Source organism: Ailuropoda melanoleuca, chromosome 13 (genome assembly GCF_002007445.2).
Source record: "Ailuropoda melanoleuca isolate Jingjing chromosome 13, ASM200744v2, whole genome shotgun sequence".
Classification (NCBI taxonomy): Eukaryota; Metazoa; Chordata; class Mammalia; order Carnivora; family Ursidae; genus Ailuropoda; species Ailuropoda melanoleuca.
This window is the reverse complement of record NC_048230.1, coordinates 41,160,944-41,182,181: the sequence shown is the minus strand read 5'-3', so window position 1 is coordinate 41,182,181 and position 21,238 is coordinate 41,160,944. Positions and strand designations below refer to the sequence as shown.

General features: G+C 52.7%; 1 long non-coding RNA gene and 1 other non-coding gene across 2 annotated transcripts; both read right to left on the bottom strand.

Annotated features, from left to right (window-relative positions):
* Positions 1-1,553: 1,553 nt before the first annotated feature.
* Positions 1,554-20,871, bottom strand: LOC117795567. The gene is made up of 3 exons (XR_004619636.1): positions 20,437-20,871; positions 15,860-18,531; positions 1,554-2,491 (listed from the first exon to the last, which is right to left on the bottom strand). It is a non-coding gene; the product is annotated as an uncharacterized LOC117795567 (long non-coding RNA).
* LOC117795838 lies at positions 20,214-20,400 on the bottom strand. The gene has a single exon (XR_004619992.1).
* Positions 20,872-21,238: the final 367 nt, after the last annotated feature.

Genomic DNA, 21,238 nt, shown 5'->3' with positions numbered 1-21,238 from the left:
CTGAACCATTACCGTGGAAGGGCCCTTCAGCACAAGCCAGACTGGTCCTTTCCTTACGGGCGAGGTTGTTAATTACCTGCTCTTGTAGATGCTATTTTGCCCTCACTCAGCATGAACGATTTCATCAAATACCCCTTCATGCTGCAGGTGGATGAAAGAAAGGCTGCTTCCTGTCCGGCCAGAGAGCTGGCATGCCACGCAACAGCCCTGTCTGCTCTCCCACAGGGTACAGGCTCCGTTGTGAGCTTTTCCTCCAGGTAATGCACTGATGTGAGCCTCGTCGTTTCAACTCCTGAAAGAAGCGGCTGTTTGGGGCGTCTGCGTGGCTCAGTCGGTCGAGCAACCGACTCTTGATTTTGGCTCAGGCCCTGAGCTTGGGGTGTCGGGCTCTGCACTCAGCGTAGAGTTTGCTTGAGCTTCTCTCTCCCTCTGCCCCTCCCCAGCTCTTGCACTCTCTCTCCCTCTCTCTCTGTCTCTTGATAAATAAATAACTAATCTTAAAAAAAAGAAGGGAAGCTGTTTGTCCCAGGGTAGGACAGAAGCCTGCAATTCACCCAGAACCCCTAAGGAGAGGTGACCAAGTGATCTCTAGACTCTTTTCCTTCCGCCATCACTGCACGCAGAGGCTCGTTCTCCGGGATGTTAATTTAGCTCCTGGGATCTGCGTGGGAAGACAGCACCGCCGGCGCTGCCTTCCTCTTGTCGAAGGGGATGGGATGGTTACTGGAAGGTACTAGTTATTTCTTTCCTGTTCTAAACCCCCTGGGATTACCTTGCCCGTCAAAGCCTGTGCTCCTTGTGTGCTGGGACAGAGGCGACGCTGATGGCAGGAATCAGGGACCGCAGCCTCTAGGCACGCCGCCCACACGCACGTTAGAACAATAAGGTGGAAGAGGTTCGCGTGGCTGTGCAATCATAACCTCGACTAGGAAAGACGACCTGCTCTCGCTGGGGCCAGGGCTCTCCTTGGGTAAATGCCATTTCTGGAACAGCAGCTGGAAATGCCTGTCCTTTGTTACCGTTGGACTCAGTGGCGCCGGGGATCGTCTTCCATAACAGAGAAGTGTCCATTGTCACTTGGAACGTGTGGGGCTCAAAGGACAGCCCGACATGGGTACAGATGAATGGGCCTCATTCACATTCCTTCCCTTCTTCTTCCCTCCTAATTAGGGTGACAGACGACCCGGTTGGAGATGATGTCCGTGGACGCCTGTTGACTCAAGGTCATTATTCATAATACCCCCCTGTCACTCTCAGAAGTGACCTGGTTGGATGGTAAACTTTAAGATCACCAATTTGTAATTATTGAGGAGAAAGAGGGAGACAAGACCTCTCTGTAGGGATGGAGCCCTTGAGAGCATGCCTGGGTCAGAGACATTAGGTTGAAGAAAGAAGCAGCCTTTACAGACCTTCCCAAAGTGCTGTCTGCCGCACCCACCCTTTATGGCTCTGAGCAGCCACATACCCCCAGCTCCCGAGGCACCGGGGAGCCCTAACCTATGCCAGGTGGACCTGTTGGCCTTCTCCGTATGCCCAGATTGGAAACATCACATTATCCCTGCCATCCAGTTGACCCTGCGGCTGACCAAGATGAAGACTGGTCTTGCTCCTTGGCCTCCAAACCTCAGGCCTTCTGATCGTAGGTTCCAGAGAACGTCAGCGCCAGGCTGGTACAACGGCTGGCCTTCTGGTCCTAGCGAGGCCCACTCCACCATTCTACGTAGATTCTCAAGAGTTGGGAATAAGGGGGTGGGGGCGAGCAGGGGTCTTAGGGAGTCTCAAAGATCTGACACCCCCAAACTTAACCCTTTGCCTCCAGCTCCATGGTACTGAAGGCCTGTCTAACCCCTCAGCCCTACGACGTTTCTTCCCGCGGGAGATGGCCAGGGCCAGCAGGGGGATGGGCCTTCCTGAGCAATCACTGGGGACGGGCCGACCCTATGGAGCAAATCCTCATCTAGGGCTCGATCTGTGAAGTTACTCTAGAAGCCAGCAGCTCTGTTTAAAAGCTGTAGAGCAGATCGATCACCATTGGGCTGTCGAAACTCATCAGCCGATGAGAAGAGATTATTAGGGCTTTTAAAGACATCAATCTTGCAAAGATGTTGCCTGGGTTTCTGCACGCACCCAAAAAGTGTCTTTGCACACAGGTTAGTTCACCAGCATTTACTGCAAAGAAGAGAGAGAGGCTGGAAACAGTGGGGTAGGTGGTGCTTAACAGACCCCGAGGTCACCAATTATGGCATGAAAAGGATGCTGAGTATTTAATTTTGTAAAGACGGGGTGTTGGCCTGAAATCACAGTCCCCAAACTCCCCCAACCCGCAGCCTCACCCCTACTCACAGCCACACTGTCCACGAAGAGGGGTGAATTGTACAGTTGAAGACCGAGTATCCTGCCTGGTAGCTTCTTGGAGGAACGGGAGGGGAGGTCGTGGAAAAGTCTGTGGCGTTCCACGGTTGTTCGAATGTGCTGTCGCGGATAAAAGTGTCTGAATTTCAAACAAAAAAAGCCCTAAGCTTGTAGCAAATTTATGTTCGTGTTAGTTCTCAGACTTGTAAAGCACAATCCAAAAACAGCAATAAAAATACCTGATTTCGGTTTAACTCTGCCCCAAGAGCCGAGTCCGTCATGCTGCTGCTGGAGGACGCGCGCCGTCCTGTGTCTCTCTCTCACCCCCTCTAGAACTTTGAGCCTCTCCCACCTGGAAGGGCTTTTGTCCTAGGAGCTACTCTATGAAACCCCACCCCATCCCTCACGGCTCAGTTCCCCCACAAAACACCTAGATGCAAAGGTCAGAATTAATCCCCCTTCCTCCGGATTCTGGGTTGGGTTTTGCTCAAACTGTTACCAAGCTCTCACAAGCTTCTGCCTCAGGCGGTGATCGCTCAGGCCCTCCGGCAGCAAGAACCCCCCCCCGCCCCCCCAAGGGCTCTTTGGCATCTTTACAGCTATGTGGATTTTTGTAGGGTTTATAAAGACATAAGAGTCAAACTCTCATTTCTCCCTTTTAGTTTTCTTTCCTGCACAATGAACTGACTTCAAAACAGGCCTTGATGGAGAGGATTTTACGTGTAAGTGCTCCCGCTTTGTTCTGCCAAGCACTCTCAGATACTTGGAAAACATCTCCCACGACCTCTCCTGGTGCTAATTTTGTTCCTTTTCATTTGGGAAACAGTGACTTGTTTTCTGGGTTTTGAAAAGCAAGAGAACACGCTGCTTTGGTGACAACTCCCAGGGTAGTCAGAACTCACAACGTCCCTCTCTTGGGGAGGTGGGCAGCATCCCAGAAGGGCTGTAGCCACCGAGGGTGAGGGCCCCGAGAGCCATTCCCACCCACACGCTGTACACAGAGCCAAGAACGAGGGTCTGGTTCCCAAAATGGTCTGAAACAGGTGGGGTCCTTGAGGAAACACTCTGGCTGACATTCCCCACGTGAAGAACCCCCATTCGCATTTAGCAGTTTAGTGTTAGCTGCTGGTGGACGTCAGACCCAGGAAAGAGCTGGAAGGGGACCGTTTTCCGGAGTGAATGATTACAGACAAAACAAGAAAACAGCTCTGAAGTTAGGAGCCAAGAAGAGCTTTGCTGCAGCGGTTGATGGGTATGAGCCTCCAGAAACCAGGAGCCCACTGGGACTCACTGGTTTGAAGTTTGTACCTGGCTCCTGAATCCCAAGGTGGGGTGGAGGGAGCGGCTCCCACAACCTCCACGATAATGTCATTTATCACAGATATCCAGGTGGGCCACACAGTATTGTAAAAAAGGTCCCACTTGGGGTGCCTGGTGGCTCAGTCAGTTTGGCATCTGCCTTCAGCTCAGGTCATGATCCCAGGATCCTGGGATCAAGCCCCGTGTCGGGCTCCCAGCTCAACGGGGAGCCTGCTTCTCCCTCTGCCTGCTGCTCCCACTGCTTGTGCTCTCTCTCTGTCAAATAAATAAATAAAATCTTTAAAAAAAAATAAAGTTGGATCAAAATTTTAAGCAGAAAAATCTGTTTTTCTGGATAAAAAGAGGATTGTTCTGCATGCCTGGAAGGAGCACGTGAGTTTCCAAGGGGAGGGACAACAGGTGGTGGTCTGCTCAAGGCTTAAGTGTTTTCGTTTTTTTTTTTTTTAAAGATTTGAGAGAAAGAGACAGGGAGAGAGAGAGCATGAGCAGGGGAGGGACAGAGGGAGAAGTAGACTCCCCAGTAAGCAGAGAGCCTGACCTGGGGCTGGATCCCAGGACTCCTAGACCGTGACCCGAGCAGAAGGCAGAAACCCAACCAACTGAGCCACCCAGATGCCCCTTTAGTGCTTTTATTTCATCTTTTTGAATGTACGCCACCAGGTGCTCAACACAGGGCTCAATGCCATGACCCTGAGATCGGGACCTGAGCTGAAACCAAAAGTCTGACGCTTAGCCAACTAAGCTACCCAGGAGCCTTTGCACACGTGTCTTCAACTGAGAAGACAGGACCATACTGTACATAATATTTTTTTTCTTTTTAATTTATTTATTTGATAGAGACAGCGAGAGAGGGAACACAAGCAAGGGGAGTGTGAGAGGAAGAAGCAGGCTTCCTGATGAGCAGGGAGCCTGATGCGGGGCTCGATCCCAGGACCCTGGGATCATGACCTGAGCCGAAGGCAGACGCTTAACGACTGAGCCACCCAGGCGGCCCTGTACATAATATTTTTAAGTAATCTTTTATTGAAGTGTAGCGTTCAAGCAGAATCACAGATTCTCAGCAAACAGGTGGATGGACACCACGAAGAGATGCACATGTGTGACCACAGCCCCGGCCAAGAGCTCTGCCGCGGCCGCCCCCCAGAAGCCCCTCACCCTCTTCCCATCACCCACGTCCCAGAGGGAACGTCTTCTTCTGTACCGCAGCCTGGTGTTGCCGTCCACGACCTTCACAGATGGAATCGCACCGTCTGCACACAGCGCGTGTTCCTTTTTTACGGACCTGTCACTCACACACAGCGAGGAACAAACTCTAGGCGTGTTTGCACATTTGCACACACTGATTTGCTGCCCTGAGAAGGTAAGGATAAGGACTGGGTCACGCAAGCGCCTCCGTTCCCCCCCACCCCAGAATAACTGGTTTTCTGAACTCCGTCACCGCAGAGTGACTTTTGTCTGATTTGGGACATGGAAACGGAATCACACAGTTCGCAGAAACCTTCCTCCTCACTCACCACGATACCAGGAGCCCCTTTCCCCTGTACAGCCCTCCCACAATCTGTTTACTCGATCGCCCCTTTCTGTCTCTGGTTGCTTCCAAGTTGTGGTTCATTTTGAGAACAAAGTATCTGAGACACATCAGGCTTCCCTGAGTCACAGCGGCGGGCCTGCCAGTGGTCCGAATCCACACACTCACGGGCCCGGTCCTCACGCTTGGTGGTGACCCCCGGGCAAGCGGCCGTTCCAGACACTTCCACTCCCGGAACTGATGGGGAGGAGACTGTCCGCCGCTGAAACAATTGTTTTCTCACGGTCCCACGACACAGGCCATCGCCTGTCCCTGCAGCCGGGCAACCGAGGGGGCATTTCCTCCCAGAGCTCGGTCAGCCGATCTGAAGTACTCCAGCGGGTAAATCTCCGTTCAGAGCTTCGTGTTCTAAGACAGGAACTTTTCTCCTGTGTGCTTTGGAAGACAAAGAATGTTCCTGAACACAAACCAAGTAAACAAGTCCACACCTCTCTTCTGGGTAATGGGACAAAAGTTAAAACCAAAGCGGTTTGCCTGTAGGTGGTTCCAACTATTGTGTTTGCACAGAAAGTACAGGACTTGGGAAGCACAGGGGAGCCCAGCGTATTCCAAGGAAAACGTCTGCAAGCCGACAAGTCACGATGGAGTATGATGCCACTTTCAAAAAATGTGCACGTTCGGAGATTAGCCTTTTATGCCTTCGGTGAATGTAGCGGATAATATCAGCTAGCTGGTGGGAGCGGCTAGTGGCAGAATACTTGCAGATTATTTCGAGCCTTGGAGAATCTGTGGAGCTGCGTACACTTCCAGGGCCGGACATGGAATATAAACGCCACAGAAAGTCAAGGCAAAGTATAGCTTTGAAGAGTGAGTTTTAGTTCTTTCTCCTTCAGACGGAAGGAGTTAAAGACTCTGACCACACACCCTTTGCTACTGTGTCACAGATTTTTTTCTTTTTTCCTAACAGAACTGAGACGGAAACTCATTTGGGGTAGGAGATGCCACGTGTGCACACGATAATCTATAAAATTGGGGTCCCCTCCCTCTGGCCATGCGTCCTATCCCATGGGGGAAGGGTGAGAGCCACCTGGCACCAGGCCACCCTCACTGCCTATCCCTGAGATACACATGTGACCTGGCTGCAGGCTTTGGGCTGTGCTGACGCCTCCACTGGGCAGCTGGGGACTTGGCCTGGGGGTGCTGGGACAGCTGGGTTGTGCCGGGCCACGTCACCCCCGATCCCACTGCATGCTTACTCGATGGGCTAGAAGAAAACTGCAGAAGTGGGAGCACGTGTGGAAGGGCGTGGGGGCAAGGGGCTGAAAATCTCAACCACAAATTGTCCCCTTCAGACACTGTGGAATGGAACCCATTGACAAAGGCCCTTTGTCACAGGGACGTTCGGGGGTCACTGACAGAGCTCGAATGCTCCAATATAGTCAAATTCCAAAACCACTCGATCATTCGCTCGTGTAGGACCTTTAGAACTTCTAGAACCTTGGGGCACCTGGGTGGCTCAGTCGGCTGAGCGTCTGACTCTTGGTTTCAGCCCAGGTCATGGTCTCAGGGTCAGGGGATCGAGCCCTGGGTTGGGCTGTCCTCAGTGAGGGGTCTGCTGCGGTTTCTCTCCCTCCGTCCCCTGTCCCCCTATCTAGAAGGTGGAGAAAAGAACCTTTCGGCCTCAGAAACCTGTTGTTCGAAGGTGTAGCAAATAAGATGAAGGGGCCCCACCAGGCCCGGCCCCCCGGGGGATAAGGGGTCCTGAGCTGGAAGCTACTTTCTGCCTGTTCTCTTCCCTGGGGTCTATGGGGTGGCGGGCCCAACGAATAGGGCTCCTCGTCACTGCCCCAGAGTCTGAAGGCATGGAGGCTCCGTGAGCAGCTGGTTTTCTCCAAGACAGAAGTGACGCCTTCCTGGTAAATCACAGCCCAGGGGCATAAATGAGTGCTCCTTGGCGACAGGCGAACGCCTGCTCCCGGAGCGCCAGGGACCAGTGGGCAGGCGCAGGTGCTCATGGGAAGTTAGCTGCGGGGTGAGGTGAGGGCACACCGGGGGGAAGCTGGGGGGCTGGAGGCCGGGCCGGCTTCTTGCCTGACTATAGAGCGGACCTGAGTCATTTCAACTTCCCCTTACTTGGGAGGAGGGAAGTGGAGGATTTCCTTGACTCCCAGCAAAATAAGATAAGAAGAAAGCCAGTGGGGGCGCCTGGGTGGCACAGCGGTTAAGCGTCTGCCTTCGGCTCAGGGCGTGATCCCGGCGTTATGNTAGATAAGAAGAAAGCCAGTGGGGGCGCCTGGGTAGTGCAGTGGTTGAGCGTCTGCCTTCGGCTCAGGGCATGATCCCGGCGTTATGGGATCGAGCCCCACATCAGGCTCTTCCTCTATGAGCCTGCTTCTTCCTCTCCCACTCCCCCTGCTTGTGTTCCCTCTCTCCCTCTCTCGCTGGCTTGTCTCTATCTCTGTCAAATAAATAAATAAAATCTTTAAAAAAAAAAAAAAAAGAGAAGAAGAAAGCCAGCGAACAGGCCCAGAATAAGAGGGGTTTTTTGTTTTGTTTTTTTTTTTGGTACTGTTTGATTTTCTGAACTCCCTTATCTGCCTAAACACAGAGCCTCCCGAAAGAATTTAAGTGTCAGGGCGCCTGGGTGGCTCAATGTTGTGGACAAGCATCAGTCTTCAGCTCAGGTCATGATCTCAGGGTCCTGGAACTGAGTCCCGCATGGGGCTCCCTGCTCAGCGGGGAGCCTCCTTCACTCTCTCTCTCTTCCTCTGCCCCTCCCCACCGCTCATTCTCTCTCTCCCGCTCTCAAATAAATAAACAGCATCTTTTAAAAAAGAATTTAAGTGTCATAAATGCCCTTCCCAGGCTGAGATCGCAACCCAAGGAGGCCGACTCCTATCAGCAGAGAGCAGTCCACACCCAGATGAGAAATCAGCCTTGGCACAGAAATCTCACATCTGCCCCCTATTCTAAAGACTCACTCACCTTTCCTAAAAGTCTTGCTTTCTCGCAAGTGTCCTTCTCCCCTCCCCTCCCCTTCTTGAGATGGCAGATGAGCCCTCAATTCTAAGCCTCCTCCAGGCACGTTTCTGTGAACTCCACTACAAATCTGCCTTTTTCTTGTTAAACTGTCTTTGTCAGTTTAATTTGCAGGCCTCCAAACAAAGCACCGAAGAGGGTAGAGGACTTCACACCTCTTTACTGCTGGTAAAGAAAAACGTGCAAGGACACTTGTTAAGGATGGTGAGGCAGCTCCATCCAGGACCCTCTTGAGGGGCTGATGGGCATAGGGTCCACGTGCTGGAATTTACAGTGGGGGAGAGAGATAGGGTTCGACTCCAAGTGCAGCGGGGACAGACGGGGATTTATAGCCAGGGAGCAGGAGCAGGGCAGCAGATGGAAAATCACTAAGAGAAAATGTCTCGGGTTAAGGGGGCTTCTGACTAAACTGGCCTAGCAGATTCTGGCTGAAGGCAGGCCAGGGTGTCAGGTATCACCCGGGGGCCAGTGGAGGATGAGGAACCTGGTCAGACATCCGGAAAGGCTGGGGGGGGGTGTCTGGTGAAAGTGACTTAGCAGGGTTCTTGCTAAAACTGGATTTTACAAGGAAGAGCATGGACAGGCCTAGGAGAGAGTCCAGGAGCCTGACTCAGGTTTACTCAACAGCCCTGGATAACAAAGCTCTCCATGAAGGTAGAAGAAAGCAATGATAAGCATTCAACCACATGAAGAGCACCCCAGGCAACCCACTGAAGGAACCAGAACACAGAAAACACGCTCTGAGATAGAGCTAAGCGGCTGCAGCAAGACAATGGGTCCCTGTGTAGGTTTGCAATTAGTTAGGTGACAGCAGAGCAGGGCTGTCCCCTCCCAGGACACTGAGAGCATTATCCTCCTCACATTTCAAAGAGGAGGCTCTCTGGTCCTAGGGAAGACATTCCTGAGTTGTGCCACGGCCCAGAGACTAATTTAGTCACGAAACAGATTAGCATACCTGTGAGAAGGGCAGAGGAAGAAAGGTTGAGAGCAAAACAGGAGATGGCGGGGGAGGCTCTTTCCTTGTTTCTGTACTTTTAAACAATGGCTTATTTTTTCAGGGTCTCAGATCCTTTTTTTTTTAATTGAGATATAATTGGCATATAACATTATATGAGTTTCAGGTGTCCAGCGCCATGATTCAATATTTGTATATATTGCAAAATGATCACCACACCCGTCACTCTTCCCTGGGATTCAACGGGGAGAACGAGACCTCCAACTTTTCGTTTGTATTTGCCCTTTCACGCAGTACGGGATTCCTGAAGCCAGACTCCGGAACACCAGGAATGTCCTGGAATTCTTTTTTGTCCAGCTGCTTTTAATCACCCATGTTCTCTGAGACCAGGGAATGAGGAACACTGACAGCAGCTGGGTATGCGGCCGCCCCTCTAGGCCTGAGATTCCCAGACCTCACTGGTGCGCCTGGCCTGCCGGAAGTGACAGAACTACCTGTACGGCTGGCGCTCAGGGCTCACGCTTTTCCCGTGGGAAGTCGAGTTCCCAAAAGTGACACTTCTGGCATCGGCTCTGGATTAGACATATCTAATCATATCCTGCAAGGAAGGAGGACAATTCACCGATGACACCCCTGGTTCCTTAGCCAGGAAGGGCAGAGGGGGACCTTGCGAGGCATCACGGCGCTGTTGATCGCTGCCAGGAGGCGGCTGTGGACCCCACCTAGCTACGTCAAATTTTTTGCAAATTGTGATGGACTCTGCCAACTTATATATGAAGGCCAAATCTTGGTTTTTGCTCCAGAACCAGGTGGGAGACCTTGAACAAGTTGCTGAATCCTGGCATCCACTGCTGGGCTTCCCGTCTGCCTCCTGCCGTTACCAAGAGCTAAATAAAACCAAACACGAGTGGTGCTCACCAAAAGGCGTGGGGTGCTCGTGAAAGCACTCGGCTGTGTTCACTCCCTGAGCGGCAACTTGAAGCGTTTCCACTGGAAGGAAGCGCCAGTCCACAGGCACGTGTCTGCCTCACGTGGCCTATGGGCCCAGCCTCTGCTCTGAGAACATGTGTTGACATGAGTCAAAATGGCTACGAAGGGGAGAACAGGCTCCCAAATATGCCTCTTTGGCATATTATTTTAAACTGGTTATTTTAAAGAAATTGCAGTCACAGCTCTTACCCTTTAGTAAAGACATTTCATTCTGAGGGAAATCTCCATGTGTGTGGGTGTCTCCAGAGGTCTCTGGAAACTCATCAGCGGAGGTGTGGACTTAAACCCTCACAACACCCTCCTTGTTCTTGGTGTTTTCCTGATCACCACCTACAACTGACCCCCCACCCCCACCCCAACATCTCCTATGTCTTTAGCTGAGGTGGTATTTAGGGTGGTGGCTTTTGGCCATTTTGGGGAGTAACTCTGTTTTTCCTGCAATGTATATAGGAGGCATGCATGTTATTAAACTTCTGTTTTTCTCCCATTAATCTGTCTCATGTCAATTTAATTATCAGCCCAGCCGTAGGAGAAGAACCGCAAAGAGCAGAAGGAAACCTCTTCCGCCCCCACAGCCTCACAGGGTGACCTCAGCTAACACCTTCTCTGGCCAACTCCCTCATGCAGCCACCCTTCTGCTGCTTCCCCCACACCACTCCTCCCACGAAAAAAGTTTCCATTTTGCCAAACTCTTCCAAGGCAGGTCCCTGGTCAGAGTATCCTCCCTGGTGGAGTGGCCCCCACCCCTACAAGCATCCTTAGTAAGATGGTTTGTTTCCTAAGTCTGGATTTGTTTTTTATTTGACACTGGGCAGCAAAATGGCAGAGGCCTCAGTGGGGAGAACATTGACTTTGGAGTCAGGCAGCACCAGGTTCAGGTCCCTGGCCCACTGCTAGTTGCATCCTGCCATGTGGCCTTTGTGCTTGCTGTTCCTGCCACTTGTAATGCCCTTCCCTCCTCATTCCTGGCCCACTGTTTCTTGTGACTCAGCTTTCAGTGCAGATACCACCAGTGAGGACTTCCCGCTCCTCCAAGCCAAAGTACGAGCCCCAACAGCACTCACAGCAGGGTCCTTCCCTGAAGGCCTCTTTGTGTGTTTTATGTGATGGTTTGTTTTGTTTTTTTGGGGAGGGGTCTTCCCTCAACTACAAAGCCTGCTCCAGGGCTGTGGTGACGGTCTTGTTCCCCCTGTATCCCCAGTGCCTAGCGCGGTGCTCAAGTGTGTGACCCACATTTGTGAATGAGAAAGTAGACACTAGCCTGTGACCCTGGGCAGTCACCGACCCTCAGTGAGCCCACTCCCCCCATGTAAAATGAGAGGTTCAAGGAGGTATAACATTTGCAAATTACTTGACACTTACTGGACCGGTCATAAATTTTGCTTACTATTTTCTCTCAATTATATAATATTTCCTTTCCTCTCAAATTTTAGAGAACGTTCAAATTAACCTCCAAAGGACTAAGGAAGGTTAGGTTAGGACAAAGATTCTTTGTCAGACTCCTGGACCGTCTCCTAGGCCTGTCTGTGCACTTCCTTATAAAACCCAGTTTTAGCAAGAACCCTGCTAAGTCAGTTTCATTAGACTTCCCCCCCACTCCCGGGCTTCCTGGATGTCTGACCAGGTTCCTCATCCTCCACTGACCCCCGGGTGATGCCTGACACCCTGGCCTGCCTTCAGCCAGAATCCTGCTAGGTCGGTTTAGCCAGAAGCCCCCTTACCCGCGACGCTTCCTCTTAGCGATTTTCCATCTGCTGCTCCTGCTCCCTGTCCCTGCTACGTTTGGAACTGAACCCCATTCTGTCCTGAGGTCTCTTTTCCTTTATTGCAATAGTTCTGAATAAAATCTGTTTTTACCACTTTAATCCAGCTCTGATTTTTGACAGCTGGGAGGATTTTAAATTATCTTTCATGTGACTTCAGTTTTATGGGACAAACAGTAAGGAGATGTTTATCATTGCCTCTTGCTGTACCTATCTATGGAACAGGCCTCACTGAATCAGCTTACGTACTAGAGAGGCCTCAGTGCACGGACTGTAAGAAATCATCACCACTACATGCTGTGTCGGGAAATTCTCCCCTAATACAGGAAACCGGCTCATGAATATTTATAGATACTGCTAGTTATCACAACTGGGCATGTGTCAGACAAATTAAACCTACACCCAAGTCTACCATCAATGGGAGATGTACCAAGCAACCAAAAACACCCTCCCTTACTCTTCAAAGTACGGTCCCCGGACCAGCGGCACCAGGGAACAGGTGCAATCCCAGGCCCCACCTCAGCCCCACCGCACCAGAATCTGCTTCTGACAAACCCCCGGGGACTTGCGCGCAGGTGCTTGGGAAGTACTGACCTAGGCAACACTTTGTTTATGTTCTTAGAGCCAAAGTGCAACCAGACGCATTCTTAAGCAAGTCAGATATGATGTTTAGGTCAAAGACAAGGTATAAAAAACGGATCTAGGGGCACGTGGGTGCCTCAGTTGGTGGAGTGTGCGACTCTTGACCTTGGGGTTCTGAATTTGAGCCCTACGTTGGATGTAGAGATTACTTAAATATCAAATCTAAAAAAAAAAAAAAAAAGGGTCTAAACCTGGCTTGGGACAGAGCCTTTTTCTGTCTGATTCAAATTCATAGCCTCCTTCTGGGAAGATTGGCATCCCTTGACATAATTTGTAAGGAATTTCCTGGGAAACCAGTGACCTACCCACCCAGCTGACTGTCAGACCTTCAGCCAGGATTCTTTTTGTATTTGTCCTGACAATAAGCCAACCTTCATATTTTCCTGTAAAATATAAAATTCCTAACTAAAACTGAACTTCTGAATTGGCCTACTGGGGCCTCTCCCCTCACACATGTGATTGTAACAAAACCACAACAGCGTTCCCTAACTGCATTGTCTGAAGTCTCCTTTCACACATCTAAGAAACAAGCAGGATGGACACATGACGTCATGTGGCTGACCCTGCGTAAAGTTAGAGGTAATGTGGTTGACCGTGTGTAAAGTCAGGCTGAGAAGCTACAGGGCAGGTGGGAATGAGAGTTAGCAACCAAAACTCAGCCAAAGAAACAGCAGAAACTAGGGGAGAAAAGAAGGAAATGACAAGGGTCTTGCAAGGCGGGGCGGGGGGGGGGGGCAGGCCAACACGGAATGCTGATCCAAACGGAAATCACACAGGATGATTGTACTGGAGGACAGGGAAGGAGAAGCGCAGGGGTCCAGGGGTGCCCAGTCTGAATCCACCAGAAAGGAAGTCGACAGGCAAGGCTTAAGATGATGAGTCAAAAGGAGCAGCACATACACAACAGTCGGAAGTGGGGAGACGAGCGCACCTGAAGACAGAGCACCGTGAAATGGTTGTCGAGGGCTGGCTCCTGGCAAGAGGGGCGCAGGGAGCTGCTGTTTGGTGCCAGCCTTTTAATCCTCTGAGCCCTAAAACTTATGTATTATTGGGGCGCCTCGGTGGCGCAGTCGGTTAAACGTCTGACTCTTGATTTCGCCTCAGGTCATGACCTCAGGGTTGTGAGATGGGGCCCCCGCACTGTGCTCCATGCCGGGCATGGAGCCTGCCCCTGTCTCTCTCTGCCCCTCCCCCATCTCTCTAAAAACAAACAAAAAACTTGTGCATTGTTACTCTAGGAAAAAAATTAAAAATGAAAACACACACCAGGCAGTGCTTACACATATGTAAAGCGACTGGGGGACGTAACCCCTTTATTTCACTTAGATTTAATATTTTCTACCTCCTCCATTAACTTTCAAAGGGGTGCAGCGATTTGGAACAGAGACGGCACTGGAGGGAAGGGGATTTAGGGGAGCTTTGCCCGTAAGTCTCTGTGACGGATGACAACTGCGTCCAAGTTCCAAAGGGGCATGAAAGTCGGGAGTTTGACTTTAAAAAATGTGTTCCATGGGGACAGCCGCACAGACGGAATATGGCTTATGGAGCCTCTAGTGGAAGTCAGTGTGAAAAGCCCAAGTGTGGTGTTTTTTTTTGTTTTTTTTTAAAAAGGCTTTATTTATTTATTTGACAGAGACAGACAGCCAACAAGAGAGGGAACACAAGCAGGGGGAGTGGGAGAGGAAGAAGCAGGCTCCCAGTGGAGAAGCCTGATGTGGGGCTCGATCCCGGAACGCCGGGATCACGCCCTGAGCCGAAGGCAGACGCTTAACGACTACACCACCCAGGTGCCCCCCTAAGTGTGGTTTTAACAAAGAACGTCTTGTTCAAAGAAAGTAAAAGTCTTATTTTAATTCCATAGGATAATCTGAAGATTTTGCTGACGGGGGCCGCAGGTCGAAAGCAGTGTTGTGTAACCGGGACACAACAGCACAGCTGCCAGGCTCGAGACACGTGACCTTCCCCTGACTCACTCGGCTCCATTTTTAATGACACTTACAAGAAAAGAACTAGCTTTCTGCTGCAGTTGCATAATTGATCTGGAAAAAATATCGGAACGAAGAATCGTTTTAAACACAGTCATTATGTGTAACCACCTAAACCAAGCAGGCCTCTACCCTGTGAAAGTTAGAGGAGAATGTACTTTTTGTTGTCTTCTTGGTAGTAATTTAAGTGACACAGATCTACTCTTTGTTGCAAAAACAAGAAATACACAGAAATACATAGGAACTATGAGGCGGCACCAGGCTAGAAAACAGACCATGGGTGACTTCCACGACGGAGGCGTGCCCACAGGCCCAGGGCCCAAGGTCCTTGCCACGCTCAGACAGGACGTCTGGGCAGTCTCTGGCTTCACCTACAAGGTGAAAGGCACCAGGCTGTCCCAGGAACTTATATCCAACTATCTGTTCCCAGGTAGGTTCCCTGGGGAACACCACGGTTACGGTTCAACAGAGCCGAGAGGAAGCCTCCCACAGTCGCCAAGGGAAGGAACACACTCTCTCTGCAGAGATCAGGGGTCCTCTCAACAGGCCAATCTGTTAGCGCAACAACAGGAAATACTTCCAAGCCAATACTGTTAGCAGGGGGAAATGGTCCCGAAAAGAGGAGATAAAAATGGGAGTCAAAGTCAGACTTTCCTACCAGGCTCTGCAAGGCCCGACGCCCAGGCGCCTCCAACCCTCCTCAGAAAGCTGCCTTGTTCACTCACTTTCGCCGCTCCCCCTGTCTCGGATGCACTTCCAGACTTTCGAGTGACTTCCTCTCTTCCCTTAGGATGTGGGCCCTTTCCTGACCACCCTATTCGAAACTGTGACTCCACACCCCGCTCCATCCCGGCCCTGTTTTCCTTTCCTCCAGAGCACACCCCACGCTTCTCCGCTTCTCCTGTGACTTCTGGAATGGAAGCTCTCCGAGGGCAGGGAGTTGCCCGTGCCTGGCTCCCCAGCCCAGCCTCGTGCAGTCAATGCTCAATTCAGCACGTTTAATTCATCAGAGAGCGGTCAATGAGGTTCCCAACCCAGGGAACATTTAGTACCCTACCCAACATGACACTTTGCGATCGTACTTCTTTTTTCCCAATTCAACAGCACCTTTCGAGTGGACAACGATCAGCAGTCGAAACCACACCAGCCTGTACAGATCCTGTTCCGTGTCGGTGTGCACCTTTCTACTGCAAGTATGAGCAATGGTCCCCCAAGAGACGCTTCTAAACCCTAACACACCGTCTGGGACCTCAGGTGCTGGTAGGTGCTGCACGGGAGTCCTTACCGAAGAAAATCTCTCACGCCACCTAGAACCACTTGGCGTCCCTGGGAGGGATTCTGGACGGGAAGCTGCAGTAAAACATGCTCTTCTCCCCAAGCGCTGTGTCCTGTGCCCGAGTGGGGTTCAGCTCATCCATGACACGATGGACACTTCCCAGGAACTGTGTGCAACGGGGACCTCCCGGCAGAGCCCTAACAAGGAGCCCAACCCTGCCGATTAACCTTCTGCAGCACTTTCTGGTGAAATAAGGGCTTGGCCAAATTGAAAAACTAAAAGTGGACCGAGTTACCACCGAGAACTGGGTGGCTCCTCAGGATGGCGTCCTCTAGTGGACAAAGAGGGAAAGTTCCAAACCCTGCTGTGCTGTAGCTGTTTTTTAGTTCTGTTTTCTGCCACAGGCCTCTTGCGACCCACGGCCATTTTTAACGTTAAAAAAAATTACTTCTTACAGACTGCGCATTTCATTATCCACTGCTATTATTAAAAGGCCCAGTGCTTTGAAGCGACTGGACTCCTGCCTACCTCAACCCTCTTACATAATCCAGAGGAACAAAACCCAGAACCGCGGCAGCCATCCGCATCATACTGCAGCCTATTTTAGATCCGTGCTCTCTGGGGGAAGCAAGTACACCACGGCCACGCCCAGGCCAGCTGCAACCTAGTGACCGAGCAGGAGACAGCTGGGGCATATTCTCAGGTATGGCCTCGGCCACACGCAACATCCTCCCGAGCGTCCCCCTGGGGGTTCCGGGCTTCCCTCCCGTCGCCAGCAGCACCCAGCACACCGCATCGGGGTGCAGGACAGATGGAGGCTGTCGTCTCGGGGTGCGGCCACAGAGGAAACGGGCAGAGGTTCAATGTGAAACACCCACACTGGGGAGCAGCTGGAGGGGTGAGGGGCTGCCACGGAAGCCTGCAGGATCTCAGCCCACGCCGCTGTGTCCAAGCAGCTCTCTCCTCATCCGTCTTTCCCCTGCACTCGGCAGGCTCTCCCGCCCCGAGAGGTTTCAGACCAAGCTGCGCGCACACACTGGGGACACCCAAGCACCCTCCTCCGTCGACGCCAATGCCAAATGAGAACGCGAAAGAGGGACCTGCATATCACACGTGACTCTATCAATACGAAGCACGTCACGTCATCACTTTCCGTGCTGGCAACACGGTGTTCCTGCTCAGGGGGCCAAGGAGCTAAAGCTTCTGGCCCAAAAGTGAACACAAGCGGGCTGGAAAGCCAAGGGCCTGCAGCAAACCCGTCCCAGCCCCCACGCCTGGTAGCAGGTAGGCCGCTCCTGGGGCAGGCAGCACCTCGCGTGCCAGCACCCGCCCGCACGGCAGCGCTCTGGAAGCTCGCCGCTGGACACACCGAGAGAGGTCCTGAAAATCCGAGAACGGGCGACTTCACGGGTCTGAAGCGCTCCTGAGCACTTCCCATGATCTGCTCTCCAACCCCTCACAAGCGCCCGCCTTTGGGAGTCACCGTCATCACGGTCCCTGTCTTACTAAGAAACAGGGAAGTGGCCAGCCTGAGGTTACACAGCAGGCCAGGGGCAGAGCTGGGACGTGAAAGCCCCACACTAACTCCTCGGGCTGCGGAGAACATGGGTGCTTCTGCCTTCGGTGCAACACGCGAGCTGCCGTCTCCCGGGGTGGCCGTGCCTCCCTCCATGGCGGCGGTTGCTCGGACTATGGGTCTGTGACGAAGCCCACTGACAGCTTCCCTGGCAAGGTCTGAAGTGACACTCTTGGCTCTGGGCACTCGCAGGCCAGACCCTCCCGGGAGTTGAGCTGGACAAGAGGAGTGTTGGGCCAGAGGATGCTAAGTCAAAAGAGTCAGAGAGTACATCGAAAACACGGACACAATCAAGAAGGACAGGCAGGAACCCTGGGTGTGGCACGCCTAGGTCTGAAGGTCAGGATAACCTTTCTAGGCCGCGTGAAAACATACGTGTCACCCTAACATGGAACGCGAAGGCAGCACGACATAGGGGAACCACCACTGACGTGGTTTTTCCTTTTCTCACATCAAGATGTGCCGAACGGTCAAAAGACAGGAAGGCTTGGGAGAATTTTTCGGGGACGGCCCCCGCAAGGGGCCAGAGACGCAGGTGAGGAAGCAGTGGGCAGCGCCCGGCAGCCACCGGCGACCAGGCCTGAGGCCAGCAGTCACTTCTGGGGAAATTCTAGTCAAAGTGAGGTCTGCACAAGGTGACCGCCACCCTGAATTACACTAGCCACCCCCATTCCTCTTAGATCACGGAGACAATGGTCACCTCCCTCCAGGTGCCCCCACTCCTGGACAGCTCATGCTCCTCTGGGGTGAGCAGTGCCCCCAGTACTCACACTTCCTACAGAGAACCCCGAGTGGCTCGGTCACTCTTCTGTGCCGCCAACTATGCATCTCGGCGGCAGAGGCGACACATCACACATAAGGTCACTGGGGACAAAGACCATAAAGTGCGTGAAAAGTCTCCTTGGGGACAGACCCCTTTTATTTATATCCATACACAACAGGGTCTTAAGCAGGTTAGCATTCAGAGTTACACAGCTGAGTAAATGAAACCAAAGGCACCCACAAAGTTCCAAGCCCCCAACAATTACACCGCAGGTACACGGAACCACGCAGAAAAGAACGCGGCACGCGCTGACCCCGCACACGCATCTTCCAGTGAACTCACCTGCAAAGAAAGTACACTTCGTCAGTGTTCATGTTACCTCAGCAAGCCCGTTAGCACCGTAAGACACCCTCCCAGATCTCTAACCACCACCCAGAACACAAAGGAAGGTGCCCTGCAGTGATCCTGCCTCCATCAGCCCCTCCTCCTTCGGGGTCTGCGGGCTCCATCGCAGGCTGGCACCACAGTGATCGCCTACCCCGTCCCTCTCCGGGCTGTCATCTGCACACCGCCTGGGCCTTCCTCTGAAACCTGCCTACACAGAAGCCCCTAAACCCCACACCAGCCTACGCATTCCTACATCTTCTTCCCTGCTTCCAGCCACATGGTTCCCCAGTTTGGCCCCAACTCATGAGCTGCCCACATCCTCAGGCATGTCCACCCCTCCTGCCCTTTGCCAAGTGTCATCAGCTGGAAACAGCCTTTAGGTCCTCACGGGGTCACATTCCATTAGGTCCTACTGAATATGTCCCTTCCTGTGGCGCCACAGCACTTACGATGGCCACCTCTCTAGATCTAAGCCACCCACTTAACACAAGCCACCGCTTTTCCTCCGCTCTCTCCTCCCCTCCCCTCCCCAGCTCAGACAACATGCTCTGACCACTGCAGGCACTCTTCCGTCCGTGTGCTGATGATGAACCAGGCAAAGGGAGGGAGCCACTTCACGGGGAGCAGGCTGCCTGCCCTCCAGCCAACAGCATAAAGGCACTGCTATGTGTGAGCTCCTCAGAAGATGGCAGGGTTCTCAAAAAGCAGACTCCCTCTCGGCCTCTACCCAGGAGGGGATGAGGTGCAGGGGATGTAAGGGTCTCTGTGTGGCGTGATACCAATAAAGGCGCTCCCGTGCCTCCAACATACGCTAGACCTGTGCTCTCCAACAAGGTGGCCACTGGCCACACGCCGTTACTCACGTTTAAATTAAAATGAAAAATCTAGTTCCTCAGTAGCACCAGCCACACTGCCGAGTGCTCAACAGCCACGTGTGGCTTGTGGCTGCTCTACCGGACAGTGCAGATATAGACCATTTCCAATATGGCAGGAAGCTCCACTGGACGGCACTGTTCTCTACATACTGTTCTCTTGAAATTACAGATTTTAGCACATCATCCTCTTGTTTAAAACCCAGAATGACCCCTGCATTCTGAGAAAAGATCAAAATGTGCACGTGAGCCACAGGCCCTGTGTGGTCAGGCCCTTTCCCACCTTTTCAGCTTCATCCCAAACCATTCCCCTTGCTTTCTGGGTCACAATGGTCTTCTTCCAGTTCCTCCACTGGCCACATTTGCTAGGTCGCTGGGCCTTTGCACATGCAGCCCCCTGGCTTTCCAGAGAACTCCCACTCATCCTTCAGAGTCCAGCTCAAGGATCCCATCCTCAGGAAAGCCTCCATCGCGCTCCTCATGATGCGGCCCCGAACAGGATTATAATCTCCTTCAGAGTCTGGGCCTCAGCCAAAGGAATTACACCTCCTTTAGTACAAGCATTTGATCTCATCTCCCCAGCGGGGCTGCAGCTCCCTGAGAACAAGGGCCTGGGCTGTCTTGTTCATCTCTGCACCCACTAACATTCAGCACGGTGCACGGCCAAAGCATCAAATCGATATTTATCAAGTCAACTCTGTTTCTAGATTTTTGGAAGCCACTGCTCCCCGGTACTAACTCTAACGGTTTTCTTTTCAGTGTGGGTCCTGTTTGCAGTATCATACATGATCATCAAACTGCTGCTAGAATGTTCACACCTGTTACTGCAAATTCAAACCCCAGGAAAAACTGCTCCCGGGAATTTATTCTAGGTCAGGGTCGGGCTGCCTGGTACAAGGCTGCACCCACAAACGGGCAGGTTCAGCAACACAGGAGCCTTTTCCCGGACCATCGGCCTCCAGACTCTTCGTCTCGGTGCCTGACGTACCTGGATCCCCCAAACTGAGCGCGCTCTGAGGGTTCTCACCGACCAGGAGGAAATGGCCAAACGCCGCCCGCCTGCATCTAATCGCCGGGGGCTGGAAAGTTCTCGTTTTCTGAGGAAACCCTGGGGAAAGAGTGACACAACGTGATGTAGGAAGAGTCTCATCCGCTATCTACGCCCTCCCCAGACCCCCGCGCTGGCCCCGCCGGCCCGGCCGCCGAGCCTGCTGCAGCCCCGCCCCGGCGTCGGAGCCTGACTTCGGCCCAAGTCCCCTCCTCCTCCCTCGTCCGGGGCCCCGCGGCCCAGGCTGGGGCAGGTGGCACCGGAGACCCCCGCGTCACCCCGCGGGCCAGGGTCGACCACCAGGCCGACGCGAGCAGTCCCCTCCCTCAGACACGAGGAACACGCGCCTCCACTCGCCCCCCGCCACCCCCTGCGCCGAAGCCGTCCTGCATACGCACTTCCGGCCGGAAGTGACGACGCACCATCGAGGCAGCGGCCAGAAGGTCTCCCTGGGCTTTGAAACTGGGTCCTCCAAGGTCGTCTTAAAGGAGCCGAAGCTGGCGGGTGCTAGTTAGTGGCGATGGGGCACCTGCGTTCGAGGCTCATCCAAGTTGCAGCGTGGATTGGTGCTTCCTTTCTATTTATGACTGAATAACATCCCACCTAACAGACGGAGCTTTTAAGGTTCTGTTCCAATCAAGAGGACTGTGGAAGTGTGAAATGCCCCACTTGGGGCAAATGGTGACATAAAGACAAACGCTGCCTGCTTTCTGCTTTCGTTCTGGCCTCTCCAGCAGAAATG